We start from the raw sequence: 17,340 nt of genomic DNA, 5'->3' as shown, positions 1-17,340 counted from the left end.
TCCTGGTGTTGAGTTTTACAAGTTCTTATAAATTTTGGTCATTAACCCTTATCAGATGTATTGTTGAATATGTTCTCCCATTGTGTGGTTTGTCTTTTTATTCTGTTCATATTGTCTTTAGTTGTGCAAAAGCTTTTTAGTTTGATATAGTCCCATTTGTTTATCCTGTCTTTTATTTCATTTGCCTGTGGAGATAAATCAGCAAAGATACTGCAATGATAGATGTCGGTGAGCTTTCTGCCTAAGATTTCTTGTAGGATACTTAAAATGGTTTCATGATTGACATTTAAGTCCTTTATTGATTTTGAGTTTATATTTGTGTATTGTGTAAGTTGGTGGTCTAGTTTCATTTTTTTTTTTACATGTAGCTGTCCAGTTTTCCCAACACCATTTGTTAAAAAGACTGTCTTTACTCCACTGTATGCTCTTACATCCTTTTTCAAATATTAATTGGCCATAAAAATGTGGGTTTATTTTTGGGTTCTCTGTTCTCTTCCATTGGTCTATATGGCTGTTCTTTTGCCAGTACCGAGCTTTTTTGAATACAATGGACTTGATATCAGGAAGTGTGATAACTCCCACTTTATTCTTCTTTTTCAAGATTGCTGAAACTATTCATGTTCTTTTTTGGTTCCATATATATTTTTGGAATATGTGTTTTATATATTTGAAGTATGTTATTTATATTATAATTGGTATTGCATTAAATTTACAAATTGCTTAGGGTAATAGAGACATTTTAATTATGTTTATTCTTCCTAACCATGAGTGCAGTATATGCTTCCAATTGTTGGTGTTTTTCTTGATTACTTTTATCAATGTTTTATAATTTTCTGTGTACAAGTCTTTAACCTCCTTGGTTAAATTTACTCCTAGGTTTTTAGATTTTTGGTTATGATAGTGAAGGAGATTGTTTCCTTAATTTCTCTTTGTGACAATTTATTTTTCATGTATAAAAAAACCTCTGATTTTTGTGTATTAATTTTATATCCTGCCACCTTGCTGAATTCACTTATTAGGTCCAGTTGTTTTTTGACTGAGACTATAGGGTTTTCTATATACAGTTTCATATCATCTGCAAATAATGATAGTGTTACTTCTTCTTTTCCAATTTTGATGCCTTTAATTTTTTCTTCTTGTCTGATTGCTGTAGCTAGGAATATCAGTACTATGTTGAATAAGAGTGGTGAAAGGGGGCACCCCTGCCTTGTTTCTGATTTTAGGGAAATTGCTTTTAATTTTTGTCCATTAATTACAATGTTTACTGTGGGTTTGTCACAGATGGCCTTTATCATGTTGAGGTATGTTTCCTGTATTCCAACTTTTCTAAGTGTTTTGATCATAAATGGGTGCTGAATTTTATCAAATTCTATTACTTCATTGATTGAAATTATCATGTAGTTTTTTTCCTTCCTTTTTTTTATGTGGTGAATCACATTAATTGATTTAAGAATGTTGTACAGTCCTTGCCTCCCCAGAATAAATCCCACTTGATCATGATGTATGATTTTTTTCAGTATTGCTGGATCTGGTTTGCTAATATTTTGTTGAGGATTTTAACATCTAAATTCATCAGGGTTATTGGCCTATAATTTTCTTTCTTTGTGTTGTCTTTGTCTAGTTTTGGAATCAGAATTATGCTCACCTCATAAAAGAAACTTGGAAGTGTTTCTTCCTCCTGAATTTTTTGAAATAGCTTGAGAAGGATAGGAGTTAGTTCTTTGAATATTTGATAGAATTTACTAGTAAAACCATCGGGCCCAGGAGTGTTGTTTTTTGGGAGCTTTGTGATAAGTATTTTTATCTCTTTTGTTGTAATCGGTCTTTTTAGGTTTTCTGATTCTTCCAGATTGATTTTTGAAAAATTATGTATCAAGGAATTTGTCCATTTCACCTACATTGTTTAATATTTTGGCATACAGTTCTTCATAGTGTTTTCTTACATTATTTTGTATTTCTGTTGTGTCAGTTGTTATTTCTATGCTCTCATTTCTAATTTTATTTATTTGAGTTTTCTCTCTTCTTTTTTTGTTGAGACTTGTTAACAGCTCATCGATCTTATTTACCCTTTCAGAGAACCAGATCTTGGTTTCATTCATCCTCCATATTGTTTTTTTAGCTTCTATGTCATTTATTTCTCCTCTGATCTTCATTATTTTCTTCCTTCTTCTACCTCTAGGCCTTACTTACTGTTCTTTTTTTAGTTTTTTTAGATGAAGGGTTAAGTTGTTTATTTGAGCTTTTGCAAGCTTCTTAAGGAATGCTTGTAGTGCTATGAACTTCCCTCTCAGGACTGCTTTTGCTGTGTCCCATACATTTTTTTTTTGTATTTTTCCGAAGCTGGAAACTGGGTGAGACAGTCAGACAGACTCCTGCATGCGCCCGACCGGGATCCACCCGGCAAGCCCACCAGGGGCGTCGCTATGTTGAGACCAGAGCCACTCTAGCACCTGGGGCAGAGGCCGAGGAGCCATCCCCAATGCCCGGGCCATCTTTGCTCCAGTGGAGCCTCTGCTGCAGGAGGGGAAGAGAGAGACAGAGAGGAAGGAGAGGGGGAGGGTTGGAGCAGCATACGGGTGCCTCTACTCTGTGCCCTGGTCAGGAATCAAACTCGGGATTTCTGCACGCCAGGCCGACGCTCTACCACCGAGCCAACCGGCCAGGGCCTTTCCCATAAATTTTGAGTTGTTGTTTGCTCATTATCATTTGTTTCTAGAAATTTTTTAATTTCTTCTTTGATTTCATTGTTAACCTATTCATTATTTAATAACATGCTATTTAGTTTCCATGTGTTTGAGTATTTTTCAGGTTTTCTGTTGTGGTTGATTTCTAGTTTTATGCTATTGTGATCAGAGAAAATGCTTGATATTATTTTAAACTTTTTAAATTTGTTGAGACTGCTTTTGTTTATTAACATGTGGTCTATCTTAGTGAAAGTACCATGAACACTTGAAAAGAGTGTATATTTTGCTGCCATAGGGTGAATGGTTCTAAAAACATCTATTAAATCGAGTTGATCTAGTGTGTCCTTTAAGTCTGTGGTTTCTTTGTTAATTTTCTTTCTTGAGGATCTATCTAGTGATGTTATTGGAGTATTGAAATCTTCTAATATTATAGCATTGCTGTTAATCTCACCCTTTATATTTATCAAAGTCTGCTTGATATATTTAGGTGCTCCTATATTAGGCGCATAGATATTTATAATAGTTATATCTTCCAGTTTGATTGCTCCCTTTATTATTATAAAGTGACTTTCTTCATCTCTTACTATAGTCTTTGTTTTAAAGTCCATTTTGTCTGATACTACTATTGCTACCCCAGTTTTTTTTTTCATTTTCCTTTGCATGAAATATTTTTTTCCATCCTTTTACCTTCAGTCTATGTGCATCTTTTGTTTTAAGGTGTGTCTCTTTGTTGTTTTTTGTTTGTTTGTTTTTCTTGTATTTTTTCTGTAGTTGGAAACTGAGAGACAGTCAGACAGACTCCTGCATGGGCCCGACCAGGGTCCACATGGCATGCCCACCAGGGGGCTAAGGTGTGTCTCTTGCAGACAGCATATGTACAGTTCCTGTTTTCTTTTCTATGCAGCTATCCTATGTCTTTTGATTGGATGATCTAAACCAGTGTTTCCCAACCTTTTTTGTGCCATGCCCCACTTTTACATTTCTAAAATTTTTATGTCCCCCCCTATGTAACATACATAATTTTTAACATTAAAAAATTGATTTGTTCACTTAATAAACATAAATGATAGGTTCTAGGAAAAAATCACTATGAAATTGTTAACAAAACACAGTAAGTAAAATATCAAAACATATAATAAAAAACATAAATTTAAATTCCAAATAATTTTAATACAGATTTCTCTATATTAATTTATTATTTTAATTTAGTGTGATCCTTGCGCTTGATGCTTGCTGCACAGAGATTTTATATTAGGTTCCAATTTGGTTAGCTTTAGTCTCAAGTCTCCATGTTGTGTTATATCCAGCCTATTTCTTTTTTTTACCAGTAAATCATTTACAGCACTAAATCCACATTCAGCTAAAAGTGAAGATGGAAACGGTAGCAATAGTTTTCTTGACATTTGGTTGAATTTAGGTATTTGATTTCTGTTTCCTCACAAAGCCATGCCATCGCTCTTTGATATTAAATAAAGCTTTAACTGACTCATCATTTTGCAATTCTGTGAGTTCTTCTTGATACTGCATATTTGATATATCAGACAAATCCACTAACATTGGCTGAATCATCCATGTTGGGAAATCAATTTGTTTTAAATCAGAAAATCTTTCTTTTAAATCAGCCGATAGAATATTCAAATGATTGACAATAACAAGTAAAGCAGTATCAGTTACTTCACATTTTTGGAGCCAATGAAACTGTTTAAAGTTTTTGTTGTTAATATGTTTCTGACATAACTCAATATTGGTAATAAAACCAAATATTTTTGCTTTTGCATAGACAAGAGTTTTATTTGTTCCTTGAAGTTGCTTATTTAATATATTTAGTTTTTCAAATATATTGGCTAAATAACTCACAAATGCTTTCCAATCTATTGTTAACAGATACTTCATTTCAGGTTTGTCGCTTAAAAAATCACTAAAAGTATCAAACAGTTCCATAAATCTTTTCAGTTTCCTTTATTTTTATTTTATTTTTTTTTTAGTTTATTCATTTTTAGAGAGAAGAGAGAGAGGAGAGAGAGAGAATGGGGGGAGGAGCTGGAAGCATCAACTCCCATATGTGCCTTGACCAGGCAAGCCCATGGTTTCAAACCGGCAACCTCAGCATTTCCAGGTCGATGCTTTATCCACTGCGTCACCACAGGTCAGGCTTCAGTTTCCTTTAGATAGCCATCTGACATCAGTATGAAGTAAAAGTCTCACATGGTCTTCATTTTGTTCTTCACAAAATAGCTTGAAAAGATGCCCACATTTGGCACTAGCTTTAATAGCATAAACACACTTTATTACTGTATGTAATACTTCATTCAAAACAGGTGAGATGTTTTTAGCTACCAAGTTTTCCCTATAAATAACACAATGCACAAGAATCATTTCTGGATTCGCATCTTTCATCAATTTTAAGCAGCCATTTTTCTTGCCCATCATATTGGGAGCACCATCTGCAGCACAAGATGTTATATTTTTCATTGGTATATCATTGACATCTAAGTAGTGTTTTTGCTTATTATATATATCTTTGGAGGTAGTGGTTCTTTCTAATCTTTTACAGAACAACATTTCTTCAGCAAAATGTCCTTTATCAATATATCTTACATAAGTTATCAATACTGCCTCACTGTCTCTCAAAGTTGATTCATCCATTTGCAAGGAGAATTTTCTTGTTTTCAACTTTTCAATAAGTTGTTTTTCAATATCCTCACTCATTTTGTCATTCTTCTGATAACAGTATTGTCACTGAGTGGCATAGCTTTTACATCTTTGCTATCTTTTTCAAGAACCATTTTAAGAAATGCTGATGTTGATGGTTTTATTAAATTCTCTCCTATAGTGTGATTTTCTCCAGTTTTAGCAATGAATAAAGAAATTTGATAACTAGCCTCAAGAACACGATTATTAGTTGAAGAATGAGCAGTAAATAGTGACTTTAATGTTGTTCTTTTTTCAAAATTTTTCTTTAAAGTTTTAAAGTAACTCAAATCTGAATTAATATGAGCACTATGTTTCGCCTTCAAATGCGCCTCAAGATAACCTCGTTTCATTGATTCGTTGGTCAAGCATTGCTGGCTTAAAAGACAAAAAGGAATCCACTTATCGTGAACAGCAGGTATGAACCCAAATTTTAAATATTCCTCCGATTATTGATGAGTTTTTTTCTTGCTTGCACCACTCATTTTACTATGGACTATAAGAAATAAAAATAAGATCAATTAAAAACTAATATTAAAATATGTGTTAAAATATATTCAATGTGACATAGAGTAAATGTATACTAAAAATTCATATTTATTTAAATGTATATAACACATTTACTACACTAGCACCACAAATCAAAAGGTATCTATATTTTATCCACTTGACAATATTTTCTGGAAAGTTATGCTTCTAAAATTAAAATTGTCGTGCATGCACTATTATAGCCCCAATAATATTTATAAAATATTAGTGCTTTCTAGCCCCGATGCAAGAAGTACTTAATAAAGAGTTTAATATTGATAAAAATAAAATCAAATACTTACCAATTATATCTATACAATATATATATGTATATTTATTAAATCAACGAGCTTTTACAACAGTTTTGACTGACACTTATTTCAAATTAACACCAACTGAATGATGTGAAACACTACAGAACTTGTGATGGGCCAATTAGGTGAGAATAACTGTGTTGTTTAGCGAGTTTTTAAAACGTCCGGGGTTCCCCACGGCAGATGGCATGCTCCGCGGTGAACCCAGGATGAAGTTTACTTGACGATGCCAATCACCCAGTTGATATTTTGGTCTCGTCAAACGAAATTATACTTAATAATTATTTACCGCAATTATTTAAGAATTGCATTTTTTGTTAAATTTGGCACCGATATCTAGCATTGCATTTAAATGGCCTGGGGCGAAAGAGTTAAAGTTGTGTCGAGTCCATTTTCAAATTGCCCCCCTTAACTATCGATTTGCCCCCCTGTGGAGCATGAACCCCACGTTGGGAAACACTGATCTAAACCATTTACATTTAAGGTTTTTATTGATATGTAGTTGTTTATTGCCATTTTATTCTTTAAATCTTTATTTCTTCTTTGCTATACTTTTTCCCAGTGTAATCTGTTTACAACAAACCCCTTAACATTTCCTGCAGTATTGGTTTGTTTGTAATGAATTTCTAATTTTTAAAAATAAATATTCTCTGTTGCCTTTTTTTGTCTTTATTTTTTTCTATTGTTTTAATCTTTTATTTTTATTGAATTCAGAGAGAGGAAGGGGGGTAAGGGGGAGACAGAAGCATCAATCTGTTTCTGTATGTGCCCCAGCCAAGGACCGAATAAGCCACCTCTGCTTTGCAAGACAATGTTCCAGCCAAGTGAGCCATCCACCCAGGGCCTAATTTATTTTTCTTTTTTGTTTTTTGTTTTTTGTTTTTGTCTGGGAAGCTTTTTATTTCTCCTTCAATTTTAAATGATATCCTTGCTGGATAATGTAGTCTTTGTTGTAGGCTCTTCTTCTGCATTACTTTGAATATTTCTTGCCATGCCCTTTTGGTCTCAAATGTTTCTGTTGAGAATTCAGATGTCATTGTTTTGGGGGCTCCTTTGTAGGTGATATCCTTCTTTTCTCTAACAGCTTTTAATATTTTCTCTTTATCACTTATCTTTGGCATTTTAATTATGATGTGTCTTGGTGTAGGTCTTTTTGGGTTTCTCTTTAATGCAGTTCTCCGTGCTTCTTGAACTTGTGAAATTCTTGCTTGCATCAATTTAGGGAGGTTTTCAGCTATGACTTGATTGAATAAATTTTATATCCCTCATTCTTTCTCTTCTTCTTTAGGAACCCCTCTGATGCAAATGTTATTTCTCTTCATGTTATCACAGAGCTCTCTTAGAGTTACCTCAGACTTTTTGAGTCTCTTTTTTTTTCTGCTCTGTTTCTGTGCCTTCATTTATCATGTTTTCTAACTTACTGATTCAATCCTCAGCTTTATCCATCCTGCTTTTACTTCCTTCTATTGTGGTCTTCCTTTCTGATATTGTATTTGTCACCTACGACTGATTCTTTTTTAATATTTCAATGTTTTTTTTTATACTTGGTATCCTTTTATTTAGGTGACCATCCATTGTTGTTCTAAGATCCCTAAGCATCCTAACAATCATTATTCTAAACTCTGTATCTGGCAATTTGGTTATTTCCATATCACTCAGTTCTTTTTCTCGAGTTTTCTGTTGTGGTTTCATGTGGATTGCACTTTTCTGTCTTCTCATTATGTCTGTGTGTTTCAGTGTGTTGTTTGTAGAGCTGGTTGAGTCTAGGTTTGGTGTTGTCTGCCTCCAATTTTTATTTGTATTATTTTTAGGTTTTCTTGGGTTGTTATTAGCTTTTGTTTGTAATCCACTGTCAGGTTTGGCTTTTCTAGTTGAGCTGATTTGAAGTCTTGATTTGTTTGTTTTCTTCTGAGTTATCTCAGTGGTAGTCTTGTTTACTGATCTCAGCAAGGGGCTTATTTGAAACAGTTCTTGTTGTCCAGATTTGGTTTTTCACACTGATTGTTCATAACATAAATTAATTTGTAATCCAGTTTGGTGATGTGAGCTGGGAGTCTTTGCATCTGCCTACTCCGCTGCCATCTTCCAGTCTCTCTAGGACAAATATTTCTTGACAAGCCAACAATTTTCTAAGCCCTTTTTATACTGTTTGTTCACTGCTCCTGCCATTCCCCAGGCACCAGGTGAAATAAGAGACTGCCATTAACCAATAAGCAATGAACATGATAGCCTTTTAACACAGCACTAACCATAACTTTTTATGAAGATGGAAAAAATTTAAGAAATTTAATTTTTTTAAGTGAGAGGAAGGAAGATAGATTCCTTAATGTGCCCCAACCAGGATACTCCCAGCAATCTCAGTCTGAGATCTATGCTCAGACTAGCCAAGTTATTTTCAGTGCCTGGGGTCAACACTTGAACCAACTGAACTATTGAGCTGATGATTGAACCAATTAAGCCACTGACTGTGGGAGGGTAAGAGAGAGAGAAAAGAGATGGAGGGGAAGAGAAGCAGATAGTCACTTTTTTTTTTCAGAAGCCAGAAACAGGGAGCAGGGAGGCAGTCAGAGAGACTACCCCATGTGCCCAACTGGGATCCACCCGGCATGCCCACAAGGAGGTGATGCTCTGCCCATCTGGGGCATTGCTCTGTTGTGACCAGAGCCAGTCCAGCACCTGAGACAGTGGCCACAGAGCCATCCTCAGCACCTGGGAAAACTTTACTCTAATGTAGCCTTTGGCTGTGGGAGGGGAAGGGAGAGACATAGAGAAAGGAGAGCAGGAGGGGTGGAGAAGCAGATGGGCACCTCTTCTGTGTGCACTGGCCAGAAATGGAACCCAGGACTCCTGCACGCCAGGCTGATGCTCTACCACTAAGCCTACCGGCCAGGGCCAATAGTCGCTTTTAATGTGTTCACTGACTGGAGCTCGAATCTGAGACGTCCACATTCCAGGCCAACACTCTATCCACTGGGAAAACAAGCATTGGCCGGTTTTCTGAGGGCCACCTCTGTATAGCATATAGGGTAAGTGCAGAGGTTCAATAGATGCCCAGATGCCTGGAATACAGTGCTGTGATTCTAGCTAAGATGCTGGAAACTTTCTTGAGTGAGGTGGGATGATGATGCTGTTCTTCTCTATAGGGTGCCTTATTCTTTAAGATTTGCTTTGTTAATTTTTGGAGAATACAGTTCAGTGGGAATTCTCTCAGAGATTACTTTATCTACAAAAGAGAGAGGATTATGGATTAGGTGGAGAGGGATAGAATCAGGCATGCAAGAAGTATGATTGCGGGTCCTGGCTAGTTAGCTCAGTTGGTTAGAGCTGCTAACTGTAATACCAAGGTTGAGCCTGGGGCAGGGCACATTCGAAAAATGACCAATGACAGCATGTCTAAATAGAACAATGAATAAATGCCTCTCTCTCTTTTTTCTTCTTTCTTTTTCTTTTTCTCCTTTTCCTCTTCTTCTTCCTCCTCCTTTTTTTCTGCTTAAAAATGAATCAATTTGTAAAAAGTATGGTTGGGGAAATATTTTGAAAAGGACTTTCTATTGTATATGAAATGGGCTGACACTGAATAAAACCAAGTATGAATATTTGATGTGAAGCTTGAGGAAGGACATATTGTTAGTTTATCATCTGTCAAAAACTATGATGGAAGCAATTCCTAGCTGGAGTCAGTGTTCTTTATAAAGAACTGTGTTAAAAGCTACATGTATAGCCCTGACCGGTTGGCTCAGCAGTAGAGCATCGGCCTAGCGTGCGGAGGACCCGGGTTCGATTCCTGGCCAGGGCACACAGGAGAAGCGCCCATTTGCTTCTCCACCCCTCCGCCATGCTTTCCTCTCTGTCTCTCTCTTCCCCTCCTGCAGCCAAGGCTCCATTGGAGCAAAGGTGTCCCGGGCGCTGGGGATGGCTCCTTGGCCTCTGCCCCAGGCGCTAGAGTGGCTCTGGTCACAACATGGCGATGCCCAGGATGGGCAGAGCATTGCCCCCTGGTGGGCAGAGTGTTGCCCCTGGTGGGCGTGCCGGGTGGATCCCGGTCGGGTGCATGAGGGAATCTGTCTGACTTTCTCTCCCTGTTTCCAGCTTCAGAAAAATGAAAAAAAAAAAAAAAGCTACATGTATATAGGAAATGTCAGCATTGTTCCACCATACAAGGGGTGAAAGGGCATCTGATGCTAATTGACAGTCTCTTATCTGGCAATGCGTAGAAAAAACCCTTGGCACAGGCTTTCTGGATTTCTAAAGAAGATATAGTACATAAAAATCAAAAGAGAGAAGAGAGTGTAAAAAAATACTTTGTGGGGGAGAGAGAGAATATATTGTCAACCCCATAAGAATGACTCATGGGACAGGTCTTAACAAAGCATACAACCCAGGCAGCCTTGTCAACATCTATCTTGACCAAAATTTTTTCTTTCAGCAGAACCACAGCCAGAGATACACCCATGTTCTTTCTTCTCTCTGGCCTTCTCCAGTCAGGAATTTCTCAGTCAACATGTGAGATGCAATCACCCCTCTGATATTCTCCCTGGAACATCTACAAGAAAGCATTTCCAATCAAAGGATCCCTACCCACAGGATGAAAATCAGCAGCAGCATTATACTGATACACACAACAGGAATGACAATGCTGAAGGTCCAAAGATCAAAGAAAAGTCCAAACATTTGACTAAAAGAAACAGGCCAAGGAGGATTTCAAGGGCCTTTTTCAAGCCTCCAAAAAGACACATGGGAAGCTCTACTGAGCAAGAGAGAATGATACAGAAAGCACCAAGCAGAGGCCAGAAACTGAATTTAGTGGACACAGAAAAACTGTCTATGAGATTAGTAATGTCAACAAATGAAGCTATCAAGTATGGAGAGTGTCTGCAAGGCTTTGATGATGGGTCACATCTCCTCAAACACCAGAGAATACACTCAGGGGAAAAGAACTATGTTTGCAGGGTGTGTGAGCAAGGCTTTACAAAAAAGTCAGACCTCCTCAGACACAAGAAGACACACTCAGGGAAGAAGCCCAATGTTTGCAAGGAGTGTGAACAACTCTTTTCACTGAAGTCACATCTTATCACACAGCAGAGAACACACTCAGGGGAGAAACCCTATGTTTGCAAGGAGTGTGAATGAGGCTTTATGAAAAAGTCAGATCTCTTAAAACACCAAAGAACACACTCAGGGGAGAAACCCTATATCTGCAGAGAGTGTTTGCGAGCCTTTACACAAAAGTCACATCTTTCTACACACCAAAGAACACACTCAGGGGAAAAGCCCTATGTTTGCAGGGAATGTGAATGAGGCTTTTCATGAAGATCAAATCTCCTCTCACACCAGAGAACACACTCAGGAGAGAATCCGTATGTTTGCCGGGAGTGTGAGTGAGGGTTTTCACTGAAATCAACCCTCCTCTCACCCCAGAGAATACACTCAGGAGAGAAGCCATATGTTTGCATGGTGTGAGAGCGAGGCTTTACAAAAAAGTCAGACCTCCTCAGACACCTGAAGACACACTCAGGGGAGAAGCCCAATGTTTGCAAGGAGTGTGACCAAGTCTTTTCACTGATTTCACATCTTCTCACACAGCAGAGAACACACTCAGGGGAGAAACCCTGTTTTCAAGGAGTGTGAGTGAGGATTTTCACAGAAGTCAACTCTCCTCATACTCTAGAGGACACACTCAAGGGAGAAGCCCTTTGTTTATAAAAAGTGTGAGTGAATCATTACCATTAAATTGCATCTCCACAATCATATCTCTTACACAGGTCATAACCCAGCTCTGACTTCATAGGAAGTTTACTAACCCCTTATTCTTATAAGATTTTAATTTGTATAGAAGAAACTAAACTTCTTCATTATCATGAAAAAAGATGAGCTCAACAAACCATTCCTCAAGTAATATGGGAATGTCAACACCAATATTCTCCTGTTCTAATAAATCTTCATAAAACTATGATGCCCACATACCTCATTCTTCCCCTCCCCATCACTGAAAGCAGAGAGTTCCCAATGAGCCACAGAGAACTCACACTGTCAAGCACAGAAACTCAACCCCTAAAAACATGGAAATCTGGAGTCAATTTACATAGGTTACTTCCTAGGGAGAGGGATTTGAGGCAGACTCACCAGGAAAAGGGATTTCCTTCACTCCCGGGAAGTAGAGGCATCTCTCCTTGTAGGCTCAACACCCTCCCCCCTTGGCTTTTCTTGGCTCCTGTCCTGGATTCTTCTGACCTCTGTAGTCCCTGGTGAAAACCAGGAAGGAATATGTGCATGTCCGTGTCCCTGGCACAGACTGGGAAACTTGTCTTCCTCACTCTCTCCTCATTGTTTCTTCAGAATGAGAATCTTATGGTGTATACCACATGGACTCTAGATCATTCCATAGTGGGTTTCAATATCAGCTCTGCCTTCACCATCTTTGTGACCTAAGGCAGGCTTCTCAACTCCTCTTTGCCTGTTTTTTAATCTATAAAATGGAAATAGTGCCTGAGCAAGCAGTGGTGCAGTGCATAGAGCATTGGAATGGGATGGAGATGACCCAGGTTCAAAACGCCAACGTTGCTGGCCTGAGCAAGGAGTTACTTGTGCTCTAGTCTCCTGCTCAAGGCACATATGAGAGAGCAATCAATGAACAACTAAGGTGCTTCTTATCTCATTCTTTTCCTGTTTGTCACTATCTGTCCCTTTCTCTGTCTCTCTAAAATACTTTTTGGTTTTCTGTATCCACTCTCTAACATGAATAAAATAAAATGACTAGGCTTGACCTGTGGTGGCGTAGTGGATAAAGCATCGACCTGGATTACTGAGATTGCTGGTTCAAAACCCTGGGCTTGCCTGGTCAAGGCACAGTTGGGAGTTGATGCTTCCTGCTCCTCCCCCTTATCTCTCTCTCTTTCTCCTCTCTAAAATGAATAAAATCTTTTAAAAAAAAAGTAAAATGAATAAACACTCAAGATCAAGGCATATATGGAAGTTGATGCTTTTTGATCTTCTCCCTTCTCTATCTCCACTCTCTAAAATAAATGTTAAAAATAGATAAAATAAAAATTGCTACACGATCAGTCTGCAGGATTGAAGATCTTCATTCCAAATGTTTGAAGTCATTTTGGCTCATAAACTCCTTAAAATCTTTAAGTTTTCATGTTTCTTATTTGACAAGACCAAGTACCTAACCTTGTAAAAATAAGCTCTGCCTGATATATGATTAGAAAATGGCAAATTCAGACTACTGTATTATGGCACTCACATCTGTTAGAACTGCTAACGTTTAAATTTATGACAGTAAGAATGTTCTCATGTATTCATTAATTCTTAGATGTCCCAGACTAAGGATTCAGCCTATAACTTTGGTGTATTAGAATGACACTAACTACTCTTCCTGGCCAAGGCATAACCATGGATTTCATCCAACTCTCTCATTTAAAGATGGCAAATACCTTTTTCAGAACCAGTAGATTACAACAAAAAAAAAAACCAGTAGGGAGAAAACTTAGTTAACATAAGCAGGTAAGTGGATCAACTGAGGAAGGAGGTGCAGGCCCCCTTTTCATTGAGAAAAAAAAAACAAGAAGAATGCAAGGAAGAGACCATGCATGGGTAACTGAGTCAGACAGTTCTAGATTAACTACTTTCTATAGTTCTCTAAAAAGGTGCCTGGAACCATTTGCTACACAGAGCAAGGAATATAGAACTTACCTGAAAACCCATTTATCTTTTCTCCAAGCCTTTCAAGAAACCATGTTTACATACCTTAATTAAAAATTCCAACAGTTATCCTCTGATTCCATCTAAATTCACCCTCTCATTCTGGAGTCATGAGAATGACATGTCCCTCTAGACAAAGGGATCATGAGCCCCTTGCATGAATATTTGTATTCTGTAAAAGGTATATTAGATGTAAGTAATCTAACTTTGTGGAGCACATGTTTGATTTCCTTTTTGGGGATCATGCTGCTCCACCAGCTAAATAAATTATACTTCCTTCATCTTTTTTCAGAGTGTTTTTGTCTTGCCTTGATTCCTGCAATACAACCACTGACAGATAAAGCACTGTACCCACCCCTGGTTCTCCTTCCTGCCACTACAATGTTGTTCCAAAAGTGCACACGACCTAACAGCAAAGACACAGACTGAGGACACATTGAAAAGGGACCATATTACACTATAAAGCAAGTGACAACAAACTTTAAAGATTTGAAATTATATAACCTGTTTCCACCTCTCATGACAGCTGAACTTGACATCCTGATTAACAGATAAACCAGAAAGTACTTTTACTTCACTTATAAAATACAATTTTAAATAACCTGTAACATACATGGTAATTAGAATTTTAAAATAATTTTATCTACTGAAGGAGAATAATTTTAAAAAAACTATGGTGCCCTGACCAGATGGCTCAGTGCATGGAGTGTCCCCCTGTGTGCCAAGTTTTTGGGATTTGTCACAGGTCTAAGCAGCTAAGAAAAGTGATCAAGAAATAATTTTATGCTTCTTTCTCTTTTTCAAATTAATTAAAAAATAGAGTGACGTCACGGAAATGGCGCCGTGAGCAGCGCGTCCGACAGATCTCCCCAAAATCACAACAAATTTATCAACTAGAAACAGGAAAATTTATCCTCTTAGCATTCCGGAGTTCCACACAAACTGAAAGCGAAAGGACTGTTATCATTTGAATCTGAGAGACGAGGGTGTGGAGGAAGCTACCGCAGGGACGTTCATTCAAGCCGCGAGGAAGTGCGCCTGTGGTGAGTCAGCCCACACTCGGGAGCCGCGAGCAGCAGCCGCGAGCAGCCGCGAACAGCAGCCGCGAGCAGCCGCAGGTGCACGCCTGGTCTGGTTGCAGAGCGAGCACCGCGCACACTCGGGAGCGGCGAGCAGCCACTGGCACGCCAGGTCCGGTTGCAGAGCGAGCACCGCTAACGTTCCCAGCGGCCCGCACACTGCGAGTGAGAGTCGCCAGCCACCGGTGCCCGGAGCACCCCATTCGTGCGTGTACCCTGGGCATTCCACGCGCCCAGAGCGCCCTGCTGGCCCACACTCCCAGGGTGCCCCATCTTCCTGCGCCCCATGCGCCCCAGCCGCCAGCAGTGGGGGGAGCGGGAGAGGCCCCAGGGCGGTATTCCCTACTTGGGAGATTCTCTCCGTGGGCTGGGCACCTCACCCAGCCATTCAAGCTAACAATCAAGCTTTGGGGGAGGGGCGCGTGCAGGCAGCCTGAAATACCTTCGGGAGCACAGCTGCGACCCAATCACTGAAATTAGCTTAACCCGTGAAATCTGCGCACCCTCGGTTCTAATTGATAAGATCTCTCTCAGTTCATCGACCCAAGACAAGAGGCGTGATATTTTTTAGTGCCTCTCGCTAAAGGGGTGGGGGCAACTTCTGATTGATAGAGCCTCCATATTCAGGGATAAACGCTAACAAGAAGGACTTGGCAGATAAAAAGATCTTTACTACACTAGTCGCAAGCAGAGACTAGTGCCTCTTCTTCCCAGCCGAAACAGGCTACAAAGTGTGGAAAGCCTGGGTTGAGAGGTCCAACTGAATGCTAGGCGCTGAACAGTCACCTTGACATCAATTGATTCCCACCCCCGCCTGATTACACTGGAGGCCCTGACTGCCAGAGCCTTTCCCAAAGCCTTGCACTGAGTGGGGATAGAGTGGGGATTTCCCAGCTCTTTGAGCCTCTTACTCCCCAGGAAGAAGCAGTTGCAGCCTTATAGCTGGATCACCAGGCTGCTAATTCAGGAAGGGGGGACTAGGAGAGAGAATCCAGGAAAGCAAACTCTCTCATCGTTGGACCCTGCAAATGCCAACAAGCCTTGACAACCAGCAACACTAAAGCCAATTATATGACATTGCCATAGAATCCCATCAACTGCAAATCCCTACCTAAGTGTGACACAGGGGCAGAGCCTGGGGTAGAGTCACCGACCAGGAAGAGGGAGAGAAAAGAAAAAGGAAGAAGTTAACATCTCAAAATCAAGAAAAATCCACAGACTTTACAACTTGTTCCACTAATTTTTTTTTGTTGTTGTTTGTTTCTTCTATCTTATTGCCTTTTATTTCCTCCACCTCGGTCCTTCTATTCTCTGCCCATCTTATGCTTCCCTTTTCTTGAACTACACTACCCATAAGTGTTACATTTTATTTCTCTTCTTCATCCTCACCCTCCTTTAAGGTTATACTCCAAAACACTTAACTCTCACTCTCTCCTCTTTTGCTTTTTTTTGTTTTGCTTTATCTTGTTTTCTTCTCTTCCTTTTTTATTTCTTCCTTCGTTTTTCTCTTTTTCTTATTTTTTCCTTTCTATTCCTTTTTTCTTTTCTCGTTTTACTTTCATCCCATTTAATCCTCAATCATGAACAAATTAGTTAATTTAGGACTCAAGGCTTTTTTTGGCTTTATTTTTCTTTTTCGCTTTTGTTTTTGTTTTTTTCTTGTTTGTTTATTTTTGTGGCATTTTGGGTCCTCCCAACCCAAGGTCTCCATTGTATTTAGACTTCGCTCCACTTAATACAACAGATTTTTACTTATCATTTTTATTTTTTTCTTCTTTATTATTCTTTTTTTTATCCTTTTTTCTGGTTCCCTCTTATCTCTCTCATTATATCTCTTAGTTGACCATCACTCACAAGCAAATCATCTTATGCTTGTCTACGATTTTCTTCCTTTTTTTTTTTTTTTTTCTTTTAGTAGGTCTCTACTCTCCTTTTTTTGCCCCTTGAACTCTTCACCGCAAATCAGGCCCTCCATTATAGGCACGATATTTCCCTGAGGAGGGGAGAGGAGGGAAACAGAAGAAAAAAAAAGGGGGGGAAATAATAAATTATTATTGTTTTTTTTTAGTGGGGTGTTTTACCTTTTTATTTATTTTTTTTAATACTTTTTACTCTTTATTAACTCTAATTAGTGCTATCAACAAGACCACCCTCAGATGCCAATAAGAAAGAGGAAATCGAATATTATGGATACAAAAGAAAGAGAGGTAACACAAATAGATGTGGAAAAATCTATGGAGAAAAGACTTAACATATTGGAAGCCTTGGAGCTAACTGACAGAGAATTTAAAATAGAAATCTTAAAAATACTCAGAGATATACAAGAAAACACAGAAAGGC

The sequence above is a fragment of the Saccopteryx leptura genome, unplaced genomic scaffold (assembly GCF_036850995.1).
Source record: "Saccopteryx leptura isolate mSacLep1 unplaced genomic scaffold, mSacLep1_pri_phased_curated manual_scaffold_92, whole genome shotgun sequence".
Lineage (NCBI taxonomy): Eukaryota > Metazoa > Chordata > Mammalia > Chiroptera > Emballonuridae > Saccopteryx > Saccopteryx leptura.
This window is presented reverse-complemented; position numbering follows the sequence as displayed.